This window comes from Fistularia commersonii, chromosome 22 (genome assembly GCF_037954325.1).
Source record: "Fistularia commersonii isolate RoL2024-O1a breed Wild chromosome 22, RoL_Fcom_v1.0, whole genome shotgun sequence".
Classification (NCBI taxonomy): domain Eukaryota; kingdom Metazoa; phylum Chordata; class Actinopteri; order Syngnathiformes; family Fistulariidae; genus Fistularia; species Fistularia commersonii.
The window spans coordinates 5,730,190-5,742,284 of record NC_141305.1 but is presented as its reverse complement, the minus strand read 5'-3'; the positions used below and the strand labels follow the sequence as shown (position 1 = coordinate 5,742,284).

Genomic DNA, 12,095 nt, shown 5'->3' with positions numbered 1-12,095 from the left:
GCTCCGAATTCTGTCTGACTGGGCGTTGACGGTACAGGGAAGAATTGGAAAAAGGGGAATTAGCTCAAATGGTAGAGCGCTCGCTTAGCATGCGAGAGGTAGCGGGATCGATGCCCGCATTCTCCAGCTGACCTCGAGTTGTTTGCAAGGAGAGTGCCGTTCAACCTTGCCAAGTAAATGTTTTGTTGAACCCCAGCAAGAGTGAGTGTCGTAAAACTTTTGGTCGTTCCATGAAGTAGCCTGGCAAGCAGTGCCTTTTATGGCCAACGACCCAAATCCTCCTAACCATCGCTTTGTGACGTAATGCAAGAATCCTGCCTATCTTGCGACGAGGATGGGATTCGAACCCACGCGTGCAGAGCACAATGGATTAGCAGTCCATCGCCTTAACCACTCGGCCACCTCATCTACATGGAGATGTTCCCTTAGAAAAACCGTCCAGACCGGCCACACGCAACTCTTTGAACCTCCAAGACTTAGTCACATTGTCCTTACAGGCCACAGCCATTTAAAGGGGATGAAATGGTCATCGGTTCTATGTGACACTCACATAGGGCATCAAAGGTTTTGTCCATTAGATGCCAACCAGCTGGATTGTGTATTTGCCACTGGACCAGTGGAGCGGTCCTTTTGCCGCTGAAGAAAATGTGAAGGAAACATCAGCCTTCTCCTGGTCAGGATTGCGCTTTGACTTTCCCAAAGCTAAGTGTCTTTGCTGCTCGTCTTCTGTGTCTTGCTTTCGAGACGATGTCCTTTCCTGCGGTCCATTTCGCCCCGTTTTCGTCTGTTGTTGAGAAACCAATCGACCGGGACTACCCGAGCAGTGGGCCTTTTGTTTCCTTTTTACAGTCTGAGTTTAGCGCTAAGCACGGAGTTTTTGAGGGGAATTAGCTCAAACGGTAGAGCGCTCGCTTTGCATGTGAGAGGTAGTGGGATCGATGCCCACATTCTCCACTGGCTTTTATGTAATAGATCGGACAATTTTCGTCCCCTGTTGCCCTGTACAATTGGGTTGAGGCCAAAAGTCTGGAGTTGATGATCACGGCAGTCCAAGAAGGACAACGCTCCTCTGGATGGCCTCCGTTGACTTCTGCTTCTCTTGTCGTCGCATTGGAGCGACAAGCGGGGAGCCTCTTCCCGCTGTTGCCGTAGTACGATGACGATGCGCAACGGGCGATTTTGAGTAGTATGGTTTTTGCTCTAGTTGTGGGGGCATAGCTCAGTGGCAGAGCATTTGACTGCAGATCAAGAGGTCTCCAGTTCAAATCTGGATGCCCCCTGTCCTCTTTTCCTAAGTTTGAGTTCAATGCTAGCCAAAAGTGACGAAGGCTCAGCCCATGTGTCTCCCTTCATGCAATGTTCTTTCTCGCCCTTGACTAAGCACAGCGTAATTAAAGGGACTCTGGGTTTTCGGGTCAATATTTATCGTCCTTTTCGCTCCGAATTCTGTCTGACTGGGCGTTGACGGTACAGGGAAGAATTGGAAAAAGGGGAATTAGCTCAAATGGTAGAGCGCTCGCTTAGCATGCGAGAGGTAGCGGGATCGATGCCCGCATTCTCCAGCTGACCTCGAGTTGTTTGCAAGGAGAGTGCCGTTCAACCTGCTAAGTAAATGTTTTGTTGAACCCCAGCAAGAGTGAGTGTCGTAAAACTTTTGGTCGTACCATGAAGTAGCCTGGCAAGCAGTGCCTTTTATGGCCAACGACCCAAATCCTCCTCAACGTCACTTTGTGACGTAATGCAAGAATCCTTTCTATCTTGCGACGAGGATGGGATTCGAACCCACGCGTGCAGAGCACAATGGATTAGCAGTCCATCGCCTTAACCACTCGGCCACCTCATCTACATGGAGATGTTCCCTTAGAAAAACCGGCCAGACCGGCCACACGCAACTCTTTGAACCTCCAAGACTTAGTCACATTGTCCTTACAGGCCACAGCCGTTTACAGGGGATGAAATGGTCATCAGTTCTATGTGACACTCACATAGGGCATCATCAGAGGTTTTGTCCATTAGATGCCAACCAGCTGGATTGTGTATTTGCCACTGGACCAGTGGAGCGGTCCTTTTGCAGCTGAAGAAAATGTGAAGGAAACGTCAGCCTTCTCCTGGTCAGGATTGCGCTTTGACTTCCCCAAAGCTAAGTGTCTTTGCTGCTCGTCTTCTGTGTCTTGCTTTCGAGACGATGTCCTTTCCTGCGGTCCATTTCGCCCCGTTTTCGTCTGTTGTTGAGAAACCAATCGACCGGGACTACCCGAGCAGTGGGCCTTTTGTTTCCTTTTTACAGTCTGAGTTTAGCGCTAAGCAAGGAGTTTTTGAGGGGAATTAGCTCAAACGGTAGAGCGCTCGCTTTGCATGTGAGATGTAGTGGGATCGATGCCCACATTCTCCACTGGCTTTTATGTAATAGATCGGACAAGTTTCGTCCCCTGTTGCCCTGTACAATTGGGTTGAGGCCAAAAGTCTGGAGTTGATGATCACGGCAGTCCAAGAAGGACAACGCTCCTCTGGATGGCCTCCGTTGACTTCTGCTTCTCTTGTCGTCGCATTGGAGCGACAAGCGGGGAGCCTCTTCCCGCTGTTGCCGTAGTACGATGACGATGCGCAACGGGCGATTTTGAGTAGTATGGTTTTTGCTCTAGTTGTGGGGGCATAGCTCAGTGGCAGAGCATTTGACTGCAGATCAAGAGGTCTCCAGTTCAAATCTGGATGCCCCCTGTCCTCTTTTCCTAAGTTTGAGTTCAATGCTAGCCAAAAGTGACGAAGGCTCAGCCCATGTGTCTCCCTTCATGCAATGTTCTTTCTCGCCCTTGACTAAGCACAGCGTAATTAAAGGGACTCTGGGTTTTCGGGTCAATATTTATCGTCCTTTTCGCTCCGAATTCTGTCTGACTGGGCGTTGACGGTACAGGGAACATTTGGAAAAAGGGGAATTAGCTCAAATGGTAGAGCGCTCGCTGAGCATGCGAGAGGTAGCGGGATCGATGCCCGCATTCTCCAGCTGACCTCGAGTTGTTTGCAAGGAGAGTGCCGTTCAACCTTGCCAAGTAAATGTTTTGTTGAACCCCAGCAAGAGTGAGTGTCGTAAAACTTTTGGTCGTACCATGAAGTAGCCTGGCAAGCAGTGCCTTTTATGGCCAACGACCCAAATCCTCCTCAACATCGCTTTGTGACGTAATGCAAGAATCCTGCCTATCTTGCGACGAGGATGGGATTCGAACCCACGCGTGCAGAGCACAATGGATTAGCAGTCCATCGCCTTAACCATTCGGCCACCTCATCTACATGGAGATGTTCCCTTAGAAAAACCGGCCAGACCGGCCACACGCAACTCTTTGAACCTCCAAGACTTAGTCACATTGTCCTTACAGGCCACAGCCGTTTACAGGGGATGAAATGGTCATCAGTTCTATGTGACACTCACATAGGGCATCATCAGAGGTTTTGTCCATTAGATGCCAACCAGCTGGATTGTGTATTTGCCACTGGACCCGTGGAGCGGTCCTTTTGCCGCTGAAGAAAATGTGAAGGAAACATCAGCCTTCTCCTGGTCAGGATTGCGCTTTGACTTCCCCAAAGCTAAGTGTCTTTGCTGCTCGTCTTCTGTGTCTTGTTTTCGAGACGATGTCCTTTCCGGCGGTCCATTTCGCCCCGTTTTCGTCTGTTGTTGAGAAACCAATCGACCGGGACTACCCGAGCAGTGGGCCTTTTGTTTCCTTTTTACAGTCTGAGTTTAGCGCTAAGCACGGAGTTTTTGAGGGGAATTAGCTCAAACGGTAGAGCGCTCGCTTTGCATGTGAGAGGTAGTGGGATCGATGCCCACATTCTCCACTGGCTTTTATGTAATAGATCGGACAATTTTCGTCCCCTGTTGCCCTGTACAATTGGGTTGAGGCCAAAAGTCTGGAGTTGATGATCACGGCAGTCCAAGAAGGACAACGCTCCTCTGGATGGCCTCCGTTGACTTCTGCTTCTCTTGTCGTCGCATTGGAGCGACAAGCGGGGAGCCTCTTCCCGCTGTTGCCGTAGTACGATGACGATGCGCAACGGGCGATTTTGAGTAGTATGGTTTTTGCTCTAGTTGTGGGGGCATAGCTCAGTGGCAGAGCATTTGACTGCAGATCAAGAGGTCTCCAGTTCAAATCTGGATGCCCCCTGTCCTCTTTTCCTAAGTTTGAGTTCAATGCTAGCCAAAAGTGACGAAGGCTCAGCCCATGTGTCTCTCTTCATGCAATGTTCTTTCTCGCTCTTGACTAAGCACAGCGTAATTAAAGGGACTCTGGGTTTTCGGGTCAATATTTATCGTCCTTTTCGCTCCGAATTCTGTCTGACTGGGCGTTGACGGTACAGGGAACATTTGGAAAAAGGGGAATTAGCTCAAATGGTAGAGCGCTCGCTTAGCATGCGAGAGGTAGCGGGATCGATGCCCGCATTCTCCAGCCGACCTCGAGTTGTTTGCAAGGAGAGTGCCATTCAACCTTGCCAAGTAAATGTTTTCTTGACCCAGAGCAAGAGTGAATGTCGTAAAACTTTTGGTCGTACCATGAAGTAGCCTGGCAAGCAGTGCCTTTTATGGCCAACGACCCAAATCCTCCTCAACGTCACTTTGTGACGTAATGCAAGAATCCTGCCTATCTTGCGACGAGGATGGGATTCGAACCCACGCGTGCAGAGCACAATGGATTAGCAGTCCATCGCCTTAACCACTCGGCCACCTCATCTACATGGAGATGTTCCCTTAGAAAAACCGTCCAGACCGGCCACACGCAACTCTTTGAACCTCCAAGACTTAGTCACATTGTCCTTACAGGCCACAGCCGTTTACAGGGGATGAAATGGTCATCGGTTCTATGTGACACTCACATAGGGCATCATCAGAGGTTTTGTCCATTAGATGCCAACCAGCTGGATTGTGTATTTGCCACTGGACCAGTGGAGCGGTCCTTTTGCAGCTGAAGAAAATGTGAAGGAAACGTCAGCCTTCTCCTGGTCAGGATTGCGCTTTGACTTCCCCAAAGCTAAGTGTCTTTGCTGCTCGTCTTCTGTGTCTTGCTTTCGAGACGATGTCCTTTCCTGCGGTCCATTTCGCCCCGTTTTCGTCTGTTGTTGAGAAACCAATCGACCGGGACTACCCGAGCAGTGGGCCTTTTGTTTCCTTTTTACAGTCTGAGTTTAGCGCTAAGCACGGAGTTTTTGAGGGGAATTAGCTCAAACGGTAGAGCGCTCGCTTTGCATGTGAGAGGTAGTGGGATCGATGCCCACATTCTCCACTGGCTTTTATGTAATAGATCGGACAATTTTCGTCCCCTGTTGCCCTGTACAATTGGGTTGAGGCCAAAAGTCTGGAGTTGATGATCACGGCGGTCCAAGAAGGACAACGCTCCTCTGGATGGCCTCCGTTGACTTCTGCTTCTCTTGTCGTCGCATTGGAGCGACAAGCGGGGAGCCTCTTCCCGCTGTTGCCGTAGTACGATGATGTAACGCAACGGGCGATTTTGAGTAGTATGGTTTTTGCTCTAGTTGTGGGGGCATAGCTCAGTGGCAGAGCATTTGACTGCAGATCAAGAGGTCTCCAGTTCAAATCTGGATGCCCCCTGTCCTCTTTTCCTAAGTTTGAGTTCAATGCTAGCCAAAAGTGACGAAGGCTCAGCCCATGTGTCTCCCTTCATGCAATGTTCTTTCTCGCCCTTGACTAAGCACAGCTGATTAAAGGGACTCTGGGTTTTCGGGTCAATATTTATCGTCTTTTTCGCTCCGAATTCTGTCTGACTGGGCGTTGACGGTACAGGGAACAATTGGAAAAAGGGGAATTAGCTCAAATGGTAGAGCGCTCGCTTAGCATGCGAGAGGTAGCGGGATCGATGCCCGCATTCTCCAGCTGACCTCGAGTTGTTTGCAAGGAGAGTGCCGTTCAACCTTGCCAAGTAAATGTTTTGTTGAACCCCAGCAAGAGTGAGTGTCGTAAAACTCTTGGTCGTTCCATGAAGTAGCCTGGCAAGCAGTGCCTTTTATGGCCAACGACCCAAATCCTCCTAACCATCGCTTTGTGACGTAATGCAAGAATCCTGCCTATCTTGCGACGAGGATGGGATTCGAACCCACGCGTGCAGAGCACAATGGATTAGCAGTCCATCGCCTTAACCACTCGGCCACCTCATCTACATGGAGATGTTCCCTTAGAAAAACCGTCCAGACCGGCCACACGCAACTCTTTGAACCTCCAAGACTTAGTCACATTGTCCTTACAGGCCACAGCCATTTAAAGGGGATGAAATGGTCATCGGTTCTATGTGACACTCACATAGGGCATCAAAGGTTTTGTCCATTAGATGCCAACCAGCTGGATTGTGTATTTGCCACTGGACCAGTGGAGCGGTCCTTTTGCCGCTGAAGAAAATGTGAAGGAAACATCAGCCTTCTCCTGGTCAGGATTGCGCTTTGACTTTCCCAAAGCTAAGTGTCTTTGCTGCTCGTCTTCTGTGTCTTGCTTTCGAGACGATGTCCTTTCCTGCGGTCCATTTCGCCCCGTTTTCGTCTGTTGTTGAGAAACCAATCGACCGGGACTACCCGAGCAGTGGGCCTTTTGTTTCCTTTTTACAGTCTGAGTTTAGCGCTAAGCACGGAGTTTTTGAGGGGAATTAGCTCAAACGGTAGAGCGCTCGCTTTGCATGTGAGAGGTAGTGGGATCGATGCCCACATTCTCCACTGGCTTTTATGTAATAGATCGGACAATTTTCGTCCCCTGTTGCCCTGTACAATTGGGTTGAGGCCAAAAGTCTGGAGTTGATGATCACGGCAGTCCAAGAAGGACAACGCTCCTCTGGATGGCCTCCGTTGACTTCTGCTTCTCTTGTCGTCGCATTGGAGCGACAAGCGGGGAGCCTCTTCCCGCTGTTGCCGTAGTACGATGATGTAACGCAACGGGCGATTTTGAGTAGTATGGTTTTTGCTCTAGTTGTGGGGGCATAGCTCAGTGGCAGAGCATTTGACTGCAGATCAAGAGGTCTCCAGTTCAAATCTGGATGCCCCCTGTCCTCTTTTCCTAAGTTTGAGTTCAATGCTAGCCAAAAGTGACGAAGGCTCAGCCCATGTGTCTCCCTTCATGCAATGTTCTTTCTCGCCCTTGACTAAGCACAGCTGATTAAAGGGACTCTGGGTTTTCGGGTCAATATTTCTCGTCTTTTTCGCTCCGAATTCTGTCTGACTGGGCGTTGACGGTACAGGGAACAATTGGAAAAAGGGGAATTAGCTCAAATGGTAGAGCGCTCGCTTAGCATGCGAGAGGTAGCGGGATCGATGCCCGCATTCTCCAGCTGACCTCGAGTTGTTTGCAAGGAGAGTGCCGTTCAACCTTGCCAAGTAAATGTTTTGTTGAACCCCAGCAAGAGTGAGTGTCGTAAAACTTTTGGTCGTTCCATGAAGTAGCCTGGCAAGCAGTGCCTTTTATGGCCAACGACCCAAATCCTCCTAACCATCGCTTTGTGACGTAATGCAAGAATCCTGCCTATCTTGCGACGAGGATGGGATTCGAACCCACGCGTGCAGAGCACAATGGATTAGCAGTCCATCGCCTTAACCACTCGGCCACCTCATCTACATGGAGATGTTCCCTTAGAAAAACCGTCCAGACCGGCCACACGCAACTCTTTGAACCTCCAAGACTTAGTCACATTGTCCTTACAGGCCACAGCCATTTAAAGGGGATGAAATGGTCATCGGTTCTATGTGACACTCACATAGGGCATCAAAGGTTTTGTCCATTAGATGCCAACCAGCTGGATTGTGTATTTGCCACTGGACCAGTGGAGCGGTCCTTTTGCCGCTGAAGAAAATGTGAAGGAAACATCAGCCTTCTCCTGGTCAGGATTGCGCTTTGACTTTCCCAAAGCTAAGTGTCTTTGCTGCTCGTCTTCTGTGTCTTGCTTTCGAGACGATGTCCTTTCCTGCGGTCCATTTCGCCCCGTTTTCGTCTGTTGTTGAGAAACCAATCGACCGGGACTACCCGAGCAGTGGGCCTTTTGTTTCCTTTTTACAGTCTGAGTTTAGCGCTAAGCACGGAGTTTTTGAGGGGAATTAGCTCAAACGGTAGAGCGCTCGCTTTGCATGTGAGAGGTAGTGGGATCGATGCCCACATTCTCCACTGGCTTTTATGTAATAGATCGGACAATTTTCGTCCCCTGTTGCCCTGTACAATTGGGTTGAGGCCAAAAGTCTGGAGTTGATGATCACGGCAGTCCAAGAAGGACAACGCTCCTCTGGATGGCCTCCGTTGACTTCTGCTTCTCTTGTCGTCGCATTGGAGCGACAAGCGGGGAGCCTCTTCCCGCTGTTGCCGTAGTACGATGATGTAACGCAACGGGCGATTTTGAGTAGTATGGTTTTTGCTCTAGTTGTGGGGGCATAGCTCAGTGGCAGAGCATTTGACTGCAGATCAAGAGGTCTCCAGTTCAAATCTGGATGCCCCCTGTCCTCTTTTCCTAAGTTTGAGTTCAATGCTAGCCAAAAGTGACGAAGGCTCAGCCCATGTGTCTCCCTTCATGCAATGTTCTTTCTCGCCCTTGACTAAGCACAGCTGATTAAAGGGACTCTGGGTTTTCGGGTCAATATTTCTCGTCTTTTTCGCTCCGAATTCTGTCTGACTGGGCGTTGACGGTACAGGGAACAATTGGAAAAAGGGGAATTAGCTCAAATGGTAGAGCGCTCGCTTAGCATGCGAGAGGTAGCGGGATCGATGCCCGCATTCTCCAGCTGACCTCGAGTTGTTTGCAAGGAGAGTGCCGTTCAACCTTGCCAAGTAAATGTTTTGTTGAACCCCAGCAAGAGTGAGTGTCGTAAAACTTTTGGTCGTTCCATGAAGTAGCCTGGCAAGCAGTGCCTTTTATGGCCAACGACCCAAATCCTCCTAACCATCGCTTTGTGACGTAATGCAAGAATCCTGCCTATCTTGCGACGAGGATGGGATTCGAACCCACGCGTGCAGAGCACAATGGATTAGCAGTCCATCGCCTTAACCACTCGGCCACCTCATCTACATGGAGATGTTCCCTTAGAAAAACCGTCCAGACCGGCCACACGCAACTCTTTGAACCTCCAAGACTTAGTCACATTGTCCTTACAGGCCACAGCCATTTAAAGGGGATGAAATGGTCATCGGTTCTATGTGACACTCACATAGGGCATCAAAGGTTTTGTCCATTAGATGCCAACCAGCTGGATTGTGTATTTGCCACTGGACCAGTGGAGCGGTCCTTTTGCCGCTGAAGAAAATGTGAAGGAAACATCAGCCTTCTCCTGGTCAGGATTGCGCTTTGACTTTCCCAAAGCTAAGTGTCTTTGCTGCTCGTCTTCTGTGTCTTGCTTTCGAGACGATGTCCTTTCCTGCGGTCCATTTCGCCCCGTTTTCGTCTGTTGTTGAGAAACCAATCGACCGGGACTACCCGAGCAGTGGGCCTTTTGTTTCCTTTTTACAGTCTGAGTTTAGCGCTAAGCACGGAGTTTTTGAGGGGAATTAGCTCAAACGGTAGAGCGCTCGCTTTGCATGTGAGAGGTAGTGGGATCGATGCCCACATTCTCCACTGGCTTTTATGTAATAGATCGGACAATTTTCGTCCCCTGTTGCCCTGTACAATTGGGTTGAGGCCAAAAGTCTGGAGTTGATGATCACGGCAGTCCAAGAAGGACAACGCTCCTCTGGATGGCCTCCGTTGACTTCTGCTTCTCTTGTCGTCGCATTGGAGCGACAAGCGGGGAGCCTCTTCCCGCTGTTGCCGTAGTACGATGACGATGCGCAACGGGCGATTTTGAGTAGTATGGTTTTTGCTCTAGTTGTGGGGGCATAGCTCAGTGGCAGAGCATTTGACTGCAGATCAAGAGGTCTCCAGTTCAAATCTGGATGCCCCCTGTCCTCTTTTCCTAAGTTTGAGTTCAATGCTAGCCAAAAGTGACGAAGGCTCAGCCCATGTGTCTCCCTTCATGCAATGTTCTTTCTCGCCCTTGACTAAGCACAGCTGATTAAAGGGACTCTGGGTTTTCGGGTCAATATTTCTCGTCTTTTTCGCTCCGAATTCTGTCTGAATGGGCGTTGACGGTACAGGGAACAATTGGAAAAAGGGGAATTAGCTCAAATGGTAGAGCGCTCGCTTAGCATGCGAGAGGTAGCGGGATCGATGCCCGCATTCTCCAGCTGACCTCGAGTTGTTTGCAAGGAGAGTGCCGTTCAACCTTGCCAAGTAAATGTTTTGTTGAACCCCAGCAAGAGTGAGTGTCGTAAAACTTTTGGTCGTTCCATGAAGTAGCCTGGCAAGCAGTGCCTTTTATGGCCAACGACCCAAATCCTCCTAACCATCGCTTTGTGACGTAATGCAAGAATCCTGCCTATCTTGCGACGAGGATGGGATTCGAACCCACGCGTGCAGAGCACAATGGATTAGCAGTCCATCGCCTTAACCACTCGGCCACCTCATCTACATGGAGATGTTCCCTTAGAAAAACCGTCCAGACCGGCCACACGCAACTCTTTGAACCTCCAAGACTTAGTCACATTGTCCTTACAGGCCACAGCCATTTAAAGGGGATGAAATGGTCATCGGTTCTATGTGACACTCACATAGGGCATCAAAGGTTTTGTCCATTAGATGCCAACCAGCTGGATTGTGTATTTGCCACTGGACCAGTGGAGCGGTCCTTTTGCCGCTGAAGAAAATGTGAAGGAAACATCAGCCTTCTCCTGGTCAGGATTGCGCTTTGACTTTCCCAAAGCTAAGTGTCTTTGCTGCTCGTCTTCTGTGTCTTGCTTTCGAGACGATGTCCTTTCCTGCGGTCCATTTCGCCCCGTTTTCGTCTGTTGTTGAGAAACCAATCGACCGGGACTACCCGAGCAGTGGGCCTTTTGTTTCCTTTTTACAGTCTGAGTTTAGCGCTAAGCACGGAGTTTTTGAGGGGAATTAGCTCAAACGGTAGAGCGCTCGCTTTGCATGTGAGAGGTAGTGGGATCGATGCCCACATTCTCCACTGGCTTTTATGTAATAGATCGGACAATTTTCGTCCCCTGTTGCCCTGTACAATTGGGTTGAGGCCAAAAGTCTGGAGTTGATGATCACGGCAGTCCAAGAAGGACAACGCTCCTCTGGATGGCCTCCGTTGACTTCTGCTTCTCTTGTCGTCGCATTGGAGCGACAAGCGGGGAGCCTCTTCCCGCTGTTGCCGTAGTACGATGACGATGCGCAACGGGCGATTTTGAGTAGTATGGTTTTTGCTCTAGTTGTGGGGGCATAGCTCAGTGGCAGAGCATTTGACTGCAGATCAAGAGGTCTCCAGTTCAAATCTGGATGCCCCCTGTCCTCTTTTCCTAAGTTTGAGTTCAATGCTAGCCAAAAGTGACGAAGGCTCAGCCCATGTGTCTCCCTTCATGCAATGTTCTTTCTCGCCCTTGACTAAGCACAGCGTAATTAAAGGGACTCTGGGTTTTCGGGTCAATATTTATCGTCCTTTTCGCTCCGAATTCTGTCTGACTGGGCGTTGACGGTACAGGGAAGAATTGGAAAAAGGGGAATTAGCTCAAATGGTAGAGCGCTCGCTTAGCATGCGAGAGGTAGCGGGATCGATGCCCGCATTCTCCAGCTGACCTCGAGTTGTTTGCAAGGAGAGTGCCGTTCAACCTGCTAAGTAAATGTTTTGTTGAACCCCAGCAAGAGTGAGTGTCGTAAAACTTTTGGTCGTACCATGAAGTAGCCTGGCAAGCAGTGCCTTTTATGGCCAACGACCCAAATCCTCCTCAACGTCACTTTGTGACGTAATGCAAGAATCCTTTCTATCTTGCGACGAGGATGGGATTCGAACCCACGCGTGCAGAGCACAATGGATTAGCAGTCCATCGCCTTAACCACTCGGCCACCTCATCTACATGGAGATGTTCCCTTAGAAAAACCGGCCAGACCGGCCACACGCAACTCTTTGAACCTCCAAGACTTAGTCACATTGTCCTTACAGGCCACAGCCGTTTACAGGGGATGAAATGGTCATCGGTTCTATGTGACACTCACATAGGGCATCATCAGAGGTTTTGTCCATTAGATGCCAACCAGCTGGATTGTGTA

At 49.8% G+C, this 12,095-nt stretch overlaps 25 non-coding genes across 25 annotated transcripts; 16 read left to right on the top strand and 9 right to left on the bottom strand.

Moving 5' to 3' along the window:
• Window positions 1-53: 53 nt before the first annotated feature.
• Window positions 54-126, top strand: trnaa-agc (transfer RNA alanine (anticodon AGC)). The gene has a single exon. It is a non-coding gene; the product is annotated as a tRNA-Ala (tRNA).
• Window positions 127-326: 200 nt separating this feature from the next.
• trnas-gcu (transfer RNA serine (anticodon GCU)) lies at window positions 327-408 on the bottom strand. Its single transcript has one exon. It is a non-coding gene; the product is annotated as a tRNA-Ser (tRNA).
• An 800-nt stretch (window positions 409-1,208) lies between these two features.
• On the top strand, window positions 1,209-1,280 carry trnac-gca (transfer RNA cysteine (anticodon GCA)). The gene has a single exon. It is a non-coding gene; the product is annotated as a tRNA-Cys (tRNA).
• A 209-nt stretch (window positions 1,281-1,489) lies between these two features.
• Window positions 1,490-1,562, top strand: trnaa-agc (transfer RNA alanine (anticodon AGC)). Its single transcript has one exon. It is a non-coding gene; the product is annotated as a tRNA-Ala (tRNA).
• Window positions 1,563-1,761: 199 nt separating this feature from the next.
• Window positions 1,762-1,843, bottom strand: trnas-gcu (transfer RNA serine (anticodon GCU)). Its single transcript has one exon. It is a non-coding gene; the product is annotated as a tRNA-Ser (tRNA).
• An 803-nt stretch (window positions 1,844-2,646) lies between these two features.
• On the top strand, window positions 2,647-2,718 carry trnac-gca (transfer RNA cysteine (anticodon GCA)). Its single transcript has one exon. It is a non-coding gene; the product is annotated as a tRNA-Cys (tRNA).
• A 482-nt stretch (window positions 2,719-3,200) lies between these two features.
• On the bottom strand, window positions 3,201-3,282 carry trnas-gcu (transfer RNA serine (anticodon GCU)). The gene has a single exon. It is a non-coding gene; the product is annotated as a tRNA-Ser (tRNA).
• Window positions 3,283-4,085: 803 nt separating this feature from the next.
• trnac-gca (transfer RNA cysteine (anticodon GCA)) lies at window positions 4,086-4,157 on the top strand. The gene has a single exon. It is a non-coding gene; the product is annotated as a tRNA-Cys (tRNA).
• Window positions 4,158-4,366: 209 nt separating this feature from the next.
• On the top strand, window positions 4,367-4,439 carry trnaa-agc (transfer RNA alanine (anticodon AGC)). Its single transcript has one exon. It is a non-coding gene; the product is annotated as a tRNA-Ala (tRNA).
• Window positions 4,440-4,639: 200 nt separating this feature from the next.
• Window positions 4,640-4,721, bottom strand: trnas-gcu (transfer RNA serine (anticodon GCU)). Its single transcript has one exon. It is a non-coding gene; the product is annotated as a tRNA-Ser (tRNA).
• Window positions 4,722-5,524: 803 nt separating this feature from the next.
• trnac-gca (transfer RNA cysteine (anticodon GCA)) lies at window positions 5,525-5,596 on the top strand. Its single transcript has one exon. It is a non-coding gene; the product is annotated as a tRNA-Cys (tRNA).
• Window positions 5,597-5,804: 208 nt separating this feature from the next.
• On the top strand, window positions 5,805-5,877 carry trnaa-agc (transfer RNA alanine (anticodon AGC)). Its single transcript has one exon. It is a non-coding gene; the product is annotated as a tRNA-Ala (tRNA).
• A 200-nt stretch (window positions 5,878-6,077) lies between these two features.
• Window positions 6,078-6,159, bottom strand: trnas-gcu (transfer RNA serine (anticodon GCU)). Its single transcript has one exon. It is a non-coding gene; the product is annotated as a tRNA-Ser (tRNA).
• An 800-nt stretch (window positions 6,160-6,959) lies between these two features.
• On the top strand, window positions 6,960-7,031 carry trnac-gca (transfer RNA cysteine (anticodon GCA)). Its single transcript has one exon. It is a non-coding gene; the product is annotated as a tRNA-Cys (tRNA).
• Window positions 7,032-7,239: 208 nt separating this feature from the next.
• trnaa-agc (transfer RNA alanine (anticodon AGC)) lies at window positions 7,240-7,312 on the top strand. The gene has a single exon. It is a non-coding gene; the product is annotated as a tRNA-Ala (tRNA).
• Window positions 7,313-7,512: 200 nt separating this feature from the next.
• Window positions 7,513-7,594, bottom strand: trnas-gcu (transfer RNA serine (anticodon GCU)). The gene has a single exon. It is a non-coding gene; the product is annotated as a tRNA-Ser (tRNA).
• Window positions 7,595-8,394: 800 nt separating this feature from the next.
• On the top strand, window positions 8,395-8,466 carry trnac-gca (transfer RNA cysteine (anticodon GCA)). The gene has a single exon. It is a non-coding gene; the product is annotated as a tRNA-Cys (tRNA).
• Window positions 8,467-8,674: 208 nt separating this feature from the next.
• trnaa-agc (transfer RNA alanine (anticodon AGC)) lies at window positions 8,675-8,747 on the top strand. The gene has a single exon. It is a non-coding gene; the product is annotated as a tRNA-Ala (tRNA).
• Window positions 8,748-8,947: 200 nt separating this feature from the next.
• Window positions 8,948-9,029, bottom strand: trnas-gcu (transfer RNA serine (anticodon GCU)). Its single transcript has one exon. It is a non-coding gene; the product is annotated as a tRNA-Ser (tRNA).
• Window positions 9,030-9,829: 800 nt separating this feature from the next.
• trnac-gca (transfer RNA cysteine (anticodon GCA)) lies at window positions 9,830-9,901 on the top strand. The gene has a single exon. It is a non-coding gene; the product is annotated as a tRNA-Cys (tRNA).
• Window positions 9,902-10,109: 208 nt separating this feature from the next.
• On the top strand, window positions 10,110-10,182 carry trnaa-agc (transfer RNA alanine (anticodon AGC)). Its single transcript has one exon. It is a non-coding gene; the product is annotated as a tRNA-Ala (tRNA).
• Window positions 10,183-10,382: 200 nt separating this feature from the next.
• Window positions 10,383-10,464, bottom strand: trnas-gcu (transfer RNA serine (anticodon GCU)). Its single transcript has one exon. It is a non-coding gene; the product is annotated as a tRNA-Ser (tRNA).
• Window positions 10,465-11,264: 800 nt separating this feature from the next.
• trnac-gca (transfer RNA cysteine (anticodon GCA)) lies at window positions 11,265-11,336 on the top strand. The gene has a single exon. It is a non-coding gene; the product is annotated as a tRNA-Cys (tRNA).
• A 209-nt stretch (window positions 11,337-11,545) lies between these two features.
• On the top strand, window positions 11,546-11,618 carry trnaa-agc (transfer RNA alanine (anticodon AGC)). The gene has a single exon. It is a non-coding gene; the product is annotated as a tRNA-Ala (tRNA).
• Window positions 11,619-11,817: 199 nt separating this feature from the next.
• trnas-gcu (transfer RNA serine (anticodon GCU)) lies at window positions 11,818-11,899 on the bottom strand. The gene has a single exon. It is a non-coding gene; the product is annotated as a tRNA-Ser (tRNA).
• Window positions 11,900-12,095: the final 196 nt, after the last annotated feature.